We start from the raw sequence: 16153 nt of genomic DNA, 5'->3' as shown, positions 1-16153 counted from the left end.
GGCCACTTTCTGAGCGATGACGGGGCAATCACTGCCAAACGCGGTGCAAGCTGTCTCCAGAGCAATGATGTGGCAATCACCCATAAGCACCGCTGGCTCCCTCTGTCTCCACAAAAGAGCTGTGCGGCATCCCAGCCGCACCGTGGCAGCTCCGGTTCCAGCAGCAGCACCGGGACACAGCACAGTTGTCTGCTTTCAACCGTTGTCTCCGCTCTTCAGGACTCCAGGAAGGGAGTCCCGACTTGATTCAAAAGTGCAAACTGATGCTTGTAAAACAGCATGTCACAGCTTCAAATCGGAGCAGACGATCAGCCCATCTGTGATTTTAGAGGTTAATGGAAATCAGTAGCCAGTTTAAGATGTGATTAGAATATGATTCAGTGTTAGTCCTTTGTGCCCCAGGAATAATTTTGACTTAAGTCCCAGCATTCTGATGCCATGTTCTGAGCTGTGGAGCTTCCAATGATCAGGTTGTTGTTTGTTGTAGCAACAAAGAGAATAGAGCCCCAATTCAGGCAGAAATTAAACAGCAGCTGAGCTCTAAATTCTCCATGAAAATGATGACTTTGATCTGCAGAGACCACCGTCATGCAAAGGTCAGAGAGAGCCAGCAGAGAAGACACTGTCTCCTCACAACATAAGAAGCACTGGGTGGGGTCTGGCATCTGATTGAATCCAGGAGACAGCAGCATCTGGAGTGTGTGTGTGTGTGTGTGTGTTAATCTGAGCAGAGTGCGTGTTTAAAGTACCCTGGGATTATCTGCCTCCATGGCCGCTGGATGCAGTGAAGGAGAGGATTCTAAACTTGTTATTAGGAGCAGGGAGTTTTTCAGCTGGAAGACTGGAAATCCCTGTCTGTTTTTGTATCTTCATTTCTCTCCACGGATTTGAAATCCAACCAATCTATCGTCCCCCAGTGCTCCTCTGACTGGAGCATTAGCAGACCACCTCTGACAGCAACACAAAATTGATTGTTAGAGTTAAGCCAGTGCTAAACTCTGTACAAAAATCCCTGCTCCCACTCAAAGGAATGGGATTATAACAAAGTGCAGAAAGTATTGTACGTTTTTCATCATCTATAGATTATGGGTTAAAAAGCAGGAAGACTTAAGAGATTTAAGGGGTTAAAGGACAAATCCAGCTTTTATTTTTTTCCCAAAGCCCAACATTCGCTTCAAACAATGAAACAGTTCTCAGATTCTGCAACTAAATCATTTCACCAAACTGCAGAAGATTTTAAGGGTCTCTTCGGTCTCAATATTTGCTGGATTAAAAATGAGATTTTAGGAAGTAGCTTTTAATCTTAATATTTGGTAAATTGTTGAATTTAAAATGAAAAACAATGCCAATTGGGCTCAATTCAGGTTAAATGCAAGCACTGGGATGAAAAGTTTTTTGGAAAATATGTCTGAGAAAGACTCTTGTGTTAAATCCCTCTGAACAACATTTTACTATCAGTGAATGACTTCCAGTTTTTTAAAGATTTCTCTCACAAATCTGAAAGACTCCTAACCCCATCCCAAGGACAACTTGAAGTTAACCTCCAATGTTTTTCTGCCTGACACTCTGCATGAAGGGGTTAGATTGGGGTTAAACCACCAAATGGGTCCCAAGTGTATCTGTGGTTGCAGCTCTCTGCTTCCAGGGATTAAAACTCACTCAGTAAATTTTTGTAACATTTTCTTAACTCCATGCATTCATTCATCAATCTTCTTCCACTCATCCGGGACCGGGCGGCAGGGGCAGTAGTCTAAGCAAAGATGCCCAGACTTTCCTGACCCCTGCCACTTTCTTCAGCCCCTTTTGGAGGGACCCCGAGGTGTTCCCAGGCCAGCAGAGAGGCATAGTCACTCCAGCATGTCCTGGGTCTTCCCCAGGGCCACCGCCCAGTAGGACAGGCCCAGAACACCTCCCTAAGAAGGTGTCCAAAGGACATCCAAACCAGATGCCCGAGCCACCTCAACTGGCTCCTTTCAATGTGGAGGATGTGGAGGAGCAGCGGCTCTTCTCAGAGCTCTCTCATGGTGATCGAGCCTCTCATTCCATCTCTAAGGGATTGCCCTGCCCCCCTACGGAGGAAGCTCATTTCAGCCGCTTGTATTCTGGACCTCGTTCTTTCTGTCATGACCCAGAGCTCATGACCATAGGTGAGTATTGGAACGAAGATCGACCGGTAAATAGAGAGCTTTGCTTTCTTGCTCAGTCTCTTTCTTGACCACAACGGACTGGTGCTTCGATCTGCCTGTTGGTCACAAATTCTGATCTTCCTTCACTCGTGAACAAAACCCCAAGATACTTAAACTGCTCCACCAGGGGCAGGAGTACTCCACCCACCCAAAGAGGGCATGTAGTTATTAACTCTCGTGTTACGAAATTTAAAAGTTAAAAACAGCAATACCCTGATGCAATAACAGATTTAGAAATGCACAAATGAATGCCTTTTTATGTTATTTTTCATAACCTATAGAACTCGGTTTGTGCCTGATGGTTTTGTATTTTGACCAATCTAAATTTTAACTTAAAAAAATGGAAGGAATGTTATAGAAAAGAGAAATTTGCAATTTTTCATGGTCTTTTTCCAGTCTAATTTTTCAGTTACTATCCTTCTTTGACCATACTGTTTTGGGTGTGTTTTTCTTCAAATGTAGGAAATATATATAATGCCTGCGCAGCTGCAGCTAGGCCAACTTTCTCCTCAAATGACGATTAATGATTTGGACATTGTTTATGTGAACCACAACTTCAGCACAATCTCTGAGTTAGATCACAGGTTAAGTAATCAATTATAAAAGGATCAGTTCTTCTGTTGTTTGACATTTTCTCGGACAACCTGCTTTATATTGCTGCAGACTGTAGAAAGTACTGTAAGTACTGTGCCGGGCTGGGTGGCTGTCTGGGTTCCGCCAATGTCCATAGCTCAGTGAACGCACCAGGCAGAGACGTTTTAGCTCTGGGTTCAGTTATTGGCTGAATAAAAGGAAATAAAGGGAGGTCGGCTGGTGCATGAAACACAATCAAAGCATTTGAGGACCGTAGCTCCATTAATAAATCAAAAACATGACTTAAAACATTTGTTGAGAGTTGTTGTAATAAACTGTACAGCGTTGGTTGCGACTTGCAGAAACCACAAAATATAGAGGCTTAAAGCGTCTCAGTGCAGGAAAGGGAGAGAGGTACGTATATTCTTCGTTACCATGGCAAAAGGAAATTTGTTTTCCTCATGATAGTGAGATCTACTTTGGTATCACGAGAAAAGGAAAAAAAATAAGTAGGCCATTTTTGGCTTCCATAGTTTTTTACATTTTTTTGTGGCATTTAAAAAAAAATGATGGAGGACATTTATTAAAATTGATTAAAATTGTATTTGTGAGAATTTCTTTTTTCAAATCATTGTGAATCAGGAGCCGGAAAAAAAAGCCGTATGGAAAAAGAGCTTATTTGTTATGTGGAAAATACGCTGGATAAGTCACAGCTGCTCCGCTCCATTCTGATGCATCCACCGTAAGACAAATAGACCCATATACTTCTTTGTTCTCCTCGTCTGAGCTGGAATCTGTACGGCTGGATAGCTCTGTTATTGTTTGTTTTTGTTGAACAGCTAATGTTAGGTTGGGGATGTAAAAAGGCTGTAAGCTAGCGGGAGAGTATGTAGACACATGGGTAAATGTTAAATGGCGTATGCTTGTAGAGCACTTTTCTACCTACCTTGAAGCCCCAAAGTCCCATTCACGCAATCACAAACACATTCACACACTGGTGGCGGATCCGATACCGAACACTGGCGCCAACCTTCCACCAGAGTTAAGGTGGGTTTCAGTTCTGAGCTTCTTAATCCACTAAATTATCTTCAAATGGACACGTCATGCTGCTTAACCTCTCTGAAAACAAACTAACCTTGAACTAGCTTGTTCTGTCCAACAACTGAGCGAACAGATGAGAACTGAAGTCCTTTTGTGTTGGACAGGTTTTAATTTTACCAGGAGAATCCCCGGTAACGCAGCGGGGGGGGGGGGGGGGGGGTGCAGAGGAGGCCCCCCTACAGGAGCCCCTCCGGCACCGGGAGGCATAGGCAAGCCCAGCATCAGGACCCCCAGGCCACAGGACAGATAAATGCCTCGTTCTTCATAAACTGGGGATTTCATGCTGTTTTAACAACAACAGGAACCCCAGAAGGCAGAAGAGTATTGAGGTTCAAACATCCTCTGCTTTATGTGAAGAACACAAAGTGCTCAATCAGGGGTGCAGTTTAAGCATTTTTAAGGATGGATAAACATAATGCAAAGTTAATCTAACATTTTGGTTGTGCACAGAAATCTATCAAAATGCTGAAAAATGACAACAGATGCTACTAAAAAAGGTGCCAATGCTGTTGTGTCGAAAGCTCTACGTACAAAAAAAAGCACCACAGACAGATGAGTTCAACAAGCTGCTGTAGTTCTGGCAAAGCAGAATTTAGGGCTGATGCCGAGTCTTTTTGTGGGTCTCTGACTGAAGGTGAAATAGCAGCAGTGAGCCATGATGGAAGGACACACAACAACGTAAAAACATGAAACAGAAGGAGGTGAAAGGGGGAGGCGCGGGGACTGATGGTGAACCGGAGCAATAATGATTTCAGTCAGAAAGGATTAAATCAGTGGCCGGCGGTAGGAGTCACATTTGATGCTTGATTAGCAAGCCATCCGTTGTCCCACTCAGTATGGATTAATGAGGTATAAATAGCTTCAATTAAATTTCCACAAACATAATGACATTAGCTTCATTAAGAGGATCTAAATGGTTTGAGTTTTTCCAGCCCACTGCACGTTTCTGCTCTGAAACTAATCTAAAACACTGTCAGGAGCAACTGTAAAAGTGGGGTACTAAAGTTTGTAAAATAATGCTGGAGAATGGACCCAAGAGGTCATTGAGGGGCTGTTCTTTTGGGTTAGGGGGGTTGCCTCTAAAGGTGGATGCAAAGTGTTAACCTGACCAATTACCGCTTTACTAAAACCCACAGGTGTCATGGTCTACCAGAATCTATTTATTTGTTGTGTTCATTTGTTTCACTAAAACGTAATCTAAGGTTTTGAAGGAGCAGCATTCCAGGTCCAGGTCCAGATTCCTCCCAAAGGAGAGGAGAAGTTTTGGACCTGACCCACTGGGTCAGAGCCTCAGGGCACACCCATGACGTGGAGGAAGGAGTGTTTATTTCTCTTGGTTGGCTGGAGAATGTACCCAAAGAGCAGCAAGAGGTCGCTAAGGTGGTGTGGGGGTCTGAGTAGCTCTGTTCTCGGTGGATAGAACCAAAAGATGTATCTCGAAATTAATTCAATTCAATTTAAGCTAAAATGTCAGCTTAGGGTTATGATGTGTGTGTGGGGGGGGGGGGGGGGTGTGTATGTCTGCTCAGTGAGGGTTGTGTGAGGAAAAGTTCTCAATCAAGTTTAGGATAAAATTTGGATTTTTAGGGAGTGGTTACGTTCAACATCTGTTAACCTTTTGGAACCTGCCATAGTTAAACGGTGAATGTCGATGTTTTGGAACAGGGGTCTTGAACTTGCAGCTCCAGAGCCACATGTGGCTCTTTTACCCCTCCACTGTGGCTCATGGATATCGGCACAACCAAAAATAAGGCACACAAGATAATTAACCAAATTTTCTTTTTTTAAACAAATTTAAGGCTTTTAGGGGGCACCTCCTGGTTAAAAAATACAGCAAGGGTCACTTAATTAGCTCTGATGTACTGTTGGTAAGTTGGAATCACAAATGTCTGGCTGAGATGCATAAACTTTTCTATTGTTTTGTTTTGTTTTTAAATCACAGCTGACTTTACACTATTACGACAGAGTTTTAGGGCCAGTTTACAAAAAAACCCATTTTTTTTAATTACCACTTTCAAGTCGTAAATTTACAAAAAAGAAAGTCATAACTGTTAAATTAAAAGATTTTAAGTCGTAAATTCATGAGTTTTATCTCGTAAATTTACGAGTTTTTGTCTCGTTAATGTACAAGTAAAAAGTCATTGATTAACAAGGAAAAAACACCAAAGTTTTCCGTTATCGGAGCCTGGCTTGAAGATGAAATATGTGGAACCTTTTGTGAAGCTTTATCCCTTGTGCTATCCTAGGCACTTTGACGTTGGGAGTTGGGTCATCTAGACCCATTAGACAGTGCTCTGAACCTTTTTTCTTCAATGATTTGTGATCTTCACTGGTGTCCATGGATTACATGAAATCTTTCCACCTTTATCCACCTTTGTCATGGTAGGGAGAACACGTCAATGTAAGGGTGGGGTCACCCAACTATTTCTCTTTATATTCGTGTTTTATTCAGTCCAAAAACAGCAGTTCGTTTATGTTTTTCATAAAAGCAACAATAGTATAAATACATATCAGTACTTCAGTTTTCCAAAGGGGGAAGTAAGACTTTGTGGCTCCTGGGTTGTTGCTTTTTATGTGTTGAAGTTTGCAGACCCCTGCATTAGGGTTTATTTAGCTTAAGCTGAGTAAGATCTAACCCCAAACAATCTACACCAAGTTTTGAGATTGTATACCAGCAAAAATAAAAGACTTCATGGGACTTTAAATGTAATCAACATATGAAAAGCTTAGAAAAGTTTGGACATTTTGTCCCAGTTCTGAATCTTCCTCAAGAGATTAAAAATGAATTCTTAAAATACCAATTCTAACTCAAATGATTATTTTCTATCTTATTCCAAGACTTTTCTGAACTTTAAGCAGTTTTTCTTGTATTTAGGAATATTATAATTCTTTTTTATAGAGGCTGCTTCTGCTGTGTAGCTGATAAAAGCTGATCCTTTGGGACCATTTACTGCCTTCCTTCTCTGGTTTGAGGCTCAGACGGTTTTTAGAACTATTCTATCCCTGTAAGAACACCTACACCTTGTCACCAAAGGTGGTTGACGTTTTACTCCAGTGTGTTTTGAAAATACTTACTCTGCTCCGACAGCTCAAGCGTTTTTTTCTTCAGGTGGAGAAAGTGACAGTAATTGCTCTTTAAATGTAGCAAAGCGAAAAGGCATTACAACCCTCACAACTCGCGTTGTTGCTGTGGCTTCTGCTGCCTTTTGATACATTTTGGTGACATTAGCTGGGAAATTAAAGCTGGATGTGTCAGTTCTTGCTCAGCCATCAGCAACAGTCCCAGCACACGCACAAATGAAAAAAGAGAAACTAAATCCCAAACAGAGTACACCTAAAAGAGGTTTGAAGAGCAGTGGAATCACCAGAAGAATCACATCAGCTCACCGCTCCCTTCCCAAAACAAGAGGACCAACTCAGCAGGAATGAACCAAAAAGTTATGGGAAAAGTCTAACAGCATGAGCCAAAAACTTGACATCAATGAAGCATCATCTGCATGTGTTCAAATAAACAGAACAATGTCTGCATGTTTGAAGAGCCTTCAAATAGAAGCCCTATAGAAACGTTCCAGTGCATAAAGACACGGGAACAAAGGCAACAGAGTGAAGTCAAACTGAAAGAAATGCACTTACTTTTTGCAGCTTCACCCTCTTGGTTCAACCGCAGATTATGTTCTCCGCTCCTCAGACTGAATCTGAAGTCCCCGGGAGTGTGTGCAGTGTGTCAGTGTGTGCATGTCAGTGTGTACATCTGAGGACATGCATGTGTGTTGGGTCTCATTATGATCAACCTCTAATCAGAAAAAAACAGTAATGTGGGTCAATGTTTGGTCTACACACACATGCACTCATAGAGACCCACACACATTTTTCATGTTTCTCATGACCATTAGATGTTAGGGCTCATGTATGTGAGTGATTACATGCTGTGTTGGTCTCTGAGGGCCTCACACATGCACACCCTGCCAGTGAGGTCATTGGAAAAGAGTGACAGCTTCAGGAAATGAAACACACCTCAGATTACAGAAAAACAACATTAACTAACTTGTGAAGCATGTGACTGAACCCCCCACGCCCCCAGATCTGGTTCAGGTTGTCCCTGCCGCTGCCTGCACATTTGAAGCACAACAGGAGTCTCGGTGCTCGTTTCGCCGTCTGCTGCTGTTCTAAAACTAAAATGAAGGTTTGAGTAAACCCAGTGATGGACATGGACGTGGCCATGGCGGGCATGTGGCACAGGCAGCATCTCGCCAGCGTAGAAAGTCACCCAAAACCTACATATCTATTGAATTACATTAGAAATCATGCTATCTTCAGTTATTTAAATGGTCACATCAATTGTCACCTTGTAGGGCAGTTTAACTGTCTGGGGAAAGCAGACAGTCACACTCAGAATTATTCAGAACAAAAGATATTCAGGGATCGACAAAAGATCAGGAGAATCTATTTTCAATGTTCCACACAGATGTTTTTTTTATTTTAAATTCCCTGTACTGTGTGTTTCCTTTTTTATTTTTTACATTTTTTCAGAATTTACCTATTTTAATACGTAGAATTTGTGTGTCCTGGTTTTCAATGGCTGATGCCCTTTTTATCTAGTGACAACTGAATTATAACTTTCTGCTTTTAGTGACCGAAAGAAGTACTTTTTATGGTGTTGGTATGTGTGATTTATCATTTATTTAATCATAAATGTTATCATGGCAAATTGTTGTTTGAACATAGGAATGTTGATAGGACCAAAGAGCCCTTTTTGACTGTCATTGTAACAGTGACAATGACAGTAAATCAAGTTGGCTTCTTTTTAACCCAACTGTGAGGTAAAAAAGGGACTAATTTAACAACTAATTTTTAAAAATTTATAAAACAACTAATTTAATTAATTAAACTGGGTTTAAATGAAGCCACTACAACCAAAAAAATAAAAAAAAAGCATTTCTCTGGAGTGGAAAGTAACCCAAAAGGGGAAATAAGACAGACTCAAGCCTGTATGGCTGGATAACTCCAGTATTATTCCCCATGTGTTTTATGTCTCAGGCAATGGAGAGCAGAGGATACAGTGCTGGAGGACAGATCCTCATGGGAGGACAACCCACAACATGGGATGTCTTATCGGACCATAACTGAAGTGGCTGATTTCAAGAAGTCCTACCAATGGCTAGAAAGGGCTGGCCTGCAGGACAGCACTGAAGCACTCATCCTGGCAGCTCAGGAACAAGCCCTGAGCCCCAGAGCAATAGAGGCTCAGATCTACCACACCAGACAAGACCCAAGGTGTAGATCTACCACACCAGACAAGACCCAAGGTGAAGATCTACCACACCAGACAAAACCCAAGGTGTAGGCTGTGCAAAGAGGCGCCTGAAACAATCCAGCACATAACTGCAGGGTGTAAGATGCTGGCAGGGAAAGCATACATGGAGCGCCACAATCAAGTGGCTGGAATAATATACAGGAACATGTGTGCAGAGTATGGACTGGAAACCCCAAGATCAAAATGGGAAACACCTCCAGAGTTGGAAGATAGTGAGAGAGCAAAGATCCTCATTAGGCACTTGTTCATGTGTATGTGCTGTTTCCTTCAGAAGAATTGTTTTTACAAGAGTGCAATTTTTTTCATATCAGTAAAATTGATTTTGCAAAAACAAAATGTTCTTTTATTTCTGTTTAGATTATTAAATTGTTTGTATCTAGTTTAACCCTTGTGTGGTGTTCATATTGTTGTTACTCAGCCAGTGTTCGTGGGTCTGGTGGACCCATTGCATGTTGTGGTTTTTAATGCCTCACAATCAAACACTTTGATGTTAAAATACTCGACAGATGTTTACCTCATCCATTTACAATCAGTATATTTGGTTAATATTTGCCCTTTACCTTTGTTAGATCACATTCATAACTCATTATTTAAAACGTGATAAAGAAAATCAATTAAAATCAAGATATGAGTGGAAACAAATTTTAAAGTGAAGCAAGGGTTTTCAAAACTACTGACTTTTATTTATTTGAACACAGAAACTGAACCCATTCAGGTGCACAACACAAGCTGAACACATAGAGTAAACCTATTAGTCAAGACAACACATCAGCCCCATTGAACACATGCCTTCTAGCCACTAGCCTGTACAACACATGGTCCTGGCTGCTGACGGCCTGGTCCTGTGGCTGGGTGCTGATGGCTTTGTTTTGGAACTGGCTGATGCTCAATCTAAATGATAAATTGCGTATACTTATATAGCGCCTTTCTTCCAACAAGGACAAAGGGCTTTACAGTCACAGACCCATTCACCCAGTCACACACACATTCACTCACACATTCAGACACTGGTGGCGGCTCCGCTGCCAAACACAGGCGCCCGCCTACCACCAGAGGCAAGGTGGGGTTCAGTGTCTTGCCCAAGGACACTTCGACTCATGGGCGTGCAAGGCGGGAATTGAACCTGCAATCTTACGATCATGGGCCAACCACCCGACCGCTGCTCCACGGCCGCCCCAATCTAATCATCTTCTTCAGAGTCACTGTCAGACTCTGAATTTTCAGAAATGTGATCCTCTAATTCTGAAACCTCCTCTTCTGAATCGTCTCCCTCTACATCATTCTCAAAAACGTCACTCTCTTCTAAAATCAATTCCAGGGCCCTCTGCGCAGAAAGCCTTTTGGCCATTTTGATCAGTTGTGATAAGAAACCACACTGGCAAAGCTATATTTAACGTGTCCCGCCTCCAATTTGTAGCAGATAAAGAGCGAGATATTAAAGATTCCCGCAAGAAAGTCAAATGGTTAAATGTCAAATGTGCGGGAGAATGAGAGCAAACAGAGTTGATTCTTGAATTATTCTAACAATGTTGCAACCTTGTGCGGGAACCGCAGGTGCAGAAACAGAACTGACATTTACAGTGAAACTTTCTCTCTCTGCCACTCTCTCTCTCTCTTTCTCACTGGTCACACACACACACACACACACCTACACACACCCACACACACACAGCAGGCCCAGACAGGTGGAGGAGAACTAAACTGTTGACCTCTGATTTCATCAAGAAGATTTAAAAACTGTTTGATGTGTGTTCGTTCTGGTTTAAGACGTTTAACAGGGAAGACTCATTGTACGCTGAGACGCTGTCACTTTAACCCAATGCATCATGGGAGATGTAGTGCAAAACCTGACGCTGATGCCAGACAGACTCGCTTCTCTGAACTTCATGGTTTTGTTCACTTGTTCCACGGTCTGACACCAGATTTTTAAAGCTACACCACTAAAGATGAGCTTTAGCTGTTGATTTTGTTGGAAGTGAGAGACTTTACGAGCTAAAATGCAACAAGGAAGTGAAGACCACTTCTGATTTGTCAGTTTGATGATGTGTGATTGAGCCTCCAAGAATGATTGGTTGAGACAGTTAAAGGGGCGGGACTTTTCCTAAAACAGAGCTGAAGCTGCAGCTAAATCGCGGTTCCATCAAAATGTCTTTAATAGAATGAAATAAACACAAAGAAAAAAGTATTTTATTATCTTTCATATTCCTAACTACTCAGTGTTTTATCAGAGCCTGTTTGGATAAACACAGAGCTGATATCCTGGAGATGGGAAATGTTTTTAGATCAGTGAAAATGGGTAATTTCCCACGGCACACCTGACCATCTCTCACGGCACAGGCACACCGGTTGAAAAACACTGGTCTAAATAAAGTCCAAAGGTTTTGAGGATGATTAAAATGTTTCTGTCAAAGCGAAACAAGTCTTCCTAAACCCTCCAATAGTTACATGTTTGCCTCTCTTTTCTCTTTGACTTATGATCTCTGACTTCAACCAAATGTGTGGAGACCTGCATTCCCTTTACATCTTGTATGACCTCCTGGATGTACCATCCTCCGCAGTCCTTCTGTTAGATGATTAAATATAGTTTATTTTTGGTTTATTGGTCAGTCACGTGACGGTTTTCCATTATACTATCTTTTCTCCATTTGTTGAGAACGACGTGCTGCAGTTCTGAACCAAATCTTCTGACATCCAGAAAGCTTGATTACTATATAGGGAAACGTAGACGTAAGTGCTGTGGAGCCAATACATATGGCTCCATTGTTTAATCAGAAACTAGATATAGAGGTCACACTACGTCTACCAGATATAAATCTTGGTGGCAGAAAACAAAACACTCTTGGTCATAATAAATGAGAGAAAAAAAATGAAAAGATGCCTAAGGGGAAACATTTCATCTCAACATGTTGACTTTAGTTTTCGTGTTAGTATTAAGGATGATTATTCCACAAACACAGAACGGTTGTGCGAGAACGTGAAACTTTTTTTACTGACATGACTTGAAGTGTAAAACCATTAGTGGGGACAAGTTAGACTCCTGAGCAATGTTTCAGTGAAAAACTAAGAATTAATCTGTAAAAAACACCAACAACAAAAAAACATTTTGCTGAACTTAGCTTATTTAAACTTTAAAAAAAGTTAGAATCAACGTGTTTGTGCGTGCGTACATGTATGTGTGTGTCATACAGTCAAAAACAAGAGGGCTGTTACAAACAGTGAAAGTATCAGCTTTCCTCTGATGAGGATGCGAGTAGATCCCTGCTTTTTCCTTCAATTGCTCCTGTTGTGTGGCATAAGTCAGAAAAAACAACTTGACTTAAACATTTAACCTGGAACCTGAAAAAAAAAAATGACTTCAACAAACAAAACACAACATGATAATAATTCCAAACTACAGTTGGTCCAGGAATTTAAAAAAAATATTTGAATTCTATGATTAAATTTGACAAAAGGGCTGGATCAAGACGATCCATCGGGTTGATTGGTACGTACACTATATTACCAAAAGTTTCTGCTCACCTGTCCAAATGATCAGAATCAGGCGTCCTAATCGCTTGGCCTGGCCACAGGTGTATAAAATCAAGCCATCAGGGGGGGGGCTAGCGGGTCGGGGTCTCCGCTGAGGCAATCAGTGGTTGCCTCGGCCGGTTGGCCTCCTCGGTCCCGTCGAGGCCTGACCAGAGCTCTTCTAGGGCCGGCGTCTGGGGGTGGGGGCCTGGGCTTGCTCCGGGGGGGGGCGACGCTTTCTGGCTCCTCTCTCTCTGTGTGGGGTGGGTGGTGCCGGGCCTGGGGTGTCGGCGCCTCCGGGGGTGGGCCCCTGGGCTGGGTGGCCCTGGCCCCTTTGCTGGGGGTGGGCTGGGGGACGGCTGTTTGACCACCGGGGGACAGTCTACCAGCTGTCCCCAACTTACCCCCTTCCTTATATAACCTCATATTAGGGTGAGGGGGTGGGGGGTCTAGCCTGCGATACGCCTTGGGGGGGGGCTACTTGGGAGTGGCCCCCCTCCTATGGTTGCCGTATGGAGTGGGCCCCCCCTCTTTCGGTTTTATTTGCACCTTAGACATGTAGGGTCCTTGGTAGGGGGGGTGCTTGGACATCACTGCAAGCAAGCAGCAGATGTCCTCCTGGCACCCTACCCGCCAATTTTAACCGCACCTTAGACATTTAGGGCCCCTTGGTGTGGAGGGTGAGGGGACATCACTGTGAGTAATCAGGAGATGTCCCCTTAGTGCCCTACTCGCCAATTTTAACTGCACCCCCCTTAGTACACACACCCCTCCCCCTTCAATATATACATTCAAACATAAACACACACACATGCACACAAACACCCTCTCAAACACCCATACACGCACACACATTTTACAAGGAAGGTGGGACCTGGGTCCATATGTCCCCTACCCCTTCCCTGGTGGGGGGTGCGGGCCCCTAGGCGATGGCGGCCGTGTCCCTTGGGTGCCGGCTCCCTGGGCCCGGCGGTGCTCTCTCCGCGCGGTGGGGGGGTTCATATTACACCTGAGCCGGGGGTGTTCGTGCCCCTGGGGGGTGGGTCCTGGTCCTTGCCCCTGGGCGCTGGGCCCCGCCAAACTTCCAACATGGCCGAGCCTGGTCGGGCCATATTTATAACATCCCTTGTGGGCCGCCCTTTTTTCCCCGGGGTTCCCCCCTCCTGGGCGGGGGCGGCGGGCCCCTGCCTTGCTCCTACCTGGACCAACCGTGGGCCGGGTGGGTGGCTGCCTGGAGTGCGGAGCGGGTCTCCCTTGGGGGGTCCTGGCTCGTACCTGGGGTCGGGGCGGGGGGATGCCCGGAACTCCTGGGTGGTGGTGGGGTGCTCGTCTGGGGCTGTGGGCGTCTCTCTCCGGTGGGGCCCTGCGTTGGGCTCTTCCGGCGCGGCGGGGGGCTGCTTTCCTGGCTGGGCTGGGGCGGCGCTCTCTTTCCCTCTGCGCCTCCCTGCTCTCTGGCTCTGGGGGCCTCGCGGCGGTCCGGCTGACCCTGGCCTGGGTGGCGGTCTTGGTCGCCCGGGGGGCGGTTGTTCCCTGCCTGTTCCCGTGTGGCGTTGGGGGAATTCCGGCTGCCGCTGCTGCTGCGGCGGGGGTATGGGTGTGGGGGTGGCTGGGCGCTCCTCCTCCTTCTTTTCACATTCCACCATCCATTTTAGAAGAACATAAACACTCACCTGAGCACAGGTGTTAGCTCACCTTTGCACTAATAGTTTGCATGATTGAATGAATGAAAGATTTCACACTAGTTGGTTTAAAGGCATAGGTATGCGTTCGTGAACACTATCTGTTTTGTGTGCATGTTGACATGTGGACATTTTTGCGGCTAGCAGGTGTGTTGATAATATTTGAGTGTGTGTGAACAGGCCCCGCCCTTTTTGTACTACATTTGAACCGTACCGTAACGATAAACAACCAGTAAACCTGTCTGCTCTATGCTGCTTCATGGTCTTACCCCCCTTCCCCTCCTATTATCACCCTCCTACCCCCCCCTCTCTCTAACGTCCCTCTCTCTTCTTCCCCTCTTTCCTTTTCCGTCCGGTCCAACACCAAAGATTTTCAAACATGATTGAAATTAATAAATTTTGGCCTCAATTACAAAAGGGGTTTATTCAGACATACCTTTGGTTTGTCTGAAGATGAATAACCCCTCTTGTTAAAATAAAATATGTCCAACACAAGAGGCCCTCAGCTCTCATCTGTTTGCCTAGCTGTTGGACAGGACAAGTTAAAAAAAAAAAATAAATAAAATCAAGCCATCAGGCATGCAGACTGTTTTTACAAACATTGTAATAGAATGGGCTGCTCGACGGAGCTCAGTGAATTCCAGTGTGGAACTGTTGTAGGACGCAACCTGTGCAACAAATCCAGTTGTGAAATTTTTTTGGATCTAAATATTTCACAGTCATCTGTCTGCTCTACCAAAACCAAATAAAAGAGTTTGGGAACAACAGCAACTCAGCCACCAAGTGGTAGACCACGTCAGTTTACGTGGTCTACCACTCGCCAGTTTACGTGGCGCCGACTTTCTGCACAGTCCATTGCTACAGAGCTCCAAACTTCATGTCACCTTAAGATTATCCCAAGTACAGCACGCAGAGAGCTTCATGGAATGAGTTTCCAAGGCCGAGCAGCTGCATCCAAGTCACACATCACCAAGTGCAATGCAAAGCGTCCTGCAGTGGTGTAAAGCACACCGCCACTGGACCTTAGAACAATGGTCCCCAACCTTTTTCAGTTCATTGGATGTCACTTCAGTTTATATGTGAGTCAAGGCAGGTGAGTGAATACTTTTGGTAATATGGTGCATCTTAATCAGAGTGCAAGTGTGTCTTAGAGTTCCAATGAGGCTCGTACCTTACGAGACGTCATAAAAATGAAAGGTACCATTGTTGTGTGTGTGGTAAATGTATCGTGAAGTATTTGTTAGGCTGTGTCTCACCTATTTCACCCTTACCTACCTTTGTTTGTTGTATAAGTGTTTGCTACAACTTGTCGTCTGCTGTATTCCCATAAAGAAACATTTTTATATCATAAAATGTCCTGCGTGCCACCTGTGTGCCCCGTACAGGTTTGCTCATTTTTTTGCTGCAGACATCCCTTATCCACTCATAAGGGCAGTTGTGACTAAGGCGTGAAGTGCTTGTGCAACAGTTTTTTAGGGTCAGATTACTCTGCTTTTGTGTCACATCCAGAAAAGTTATTATGGGGTAACATGAATGCAGACATAATAGTAGTTGCATAGTGGTAGTAGTAGGTCCTGAAGTACATTCTGTGTGATTATAAATGGATGAATAAAACATTTGAGTCTAGTTTTTATGAGAATAAAATGTTACTTTATCGTGGAAGGTTGACGCCAGTGTTCGGCAGCAGAGCCGCCACCAGTGGGTGAATGGGTCTGTGTCTGTAAAGTGCTTTGGGCCTTTGAGGAAGGTAGAAAAGAATATTTACATTTACCTTTATTTTTTTTTAAACATCA

General features: G+C 43.9%; 1 protein-coding gene across 1 annotated transcript in view; it reads right to left on the bottom strand.

Annotated features, from left to right (window-relative positions):
- Positions 1 to 7591, bottom strand: part of cdh5 (cadherin 5) — a 106593-nt gene extending 99002 nt beyond the window's left edge. Inside the window, exon 1 of the mRNA XM_078932293.1 lies at positions 7494 to 7591. The gene's annotated coding sequence lies outside the window, so the exon portion shown is untranslated. The remainder of the gene's footprint in view (positions 1 to 7493) is intronic.
- Positions 7592 to 16153: the final 8562 nt, after the last annotated feature.

The sequence above is a fragment of the Oryzias latipes genome, chromosome 15 (genome assembly GCF_053564925.1).
Source record: "Oryzias latipes strain Hd-rR chromosome 15, Olatipes_Hd-rR_3.1".
In the NCBI taxonomy this organism is placed as follows: domain Eukaryota; kingdom Metazoa; phylum Chordata; class Actinopteri; order Beloniformes; family Adrianichthyidae; genus Oryzias; species Oryzias latipes.
Note: the sequence above shows the minus strand (reverse complement) of the source record. Positions and strands in the feature narration are given on the sequence as shown.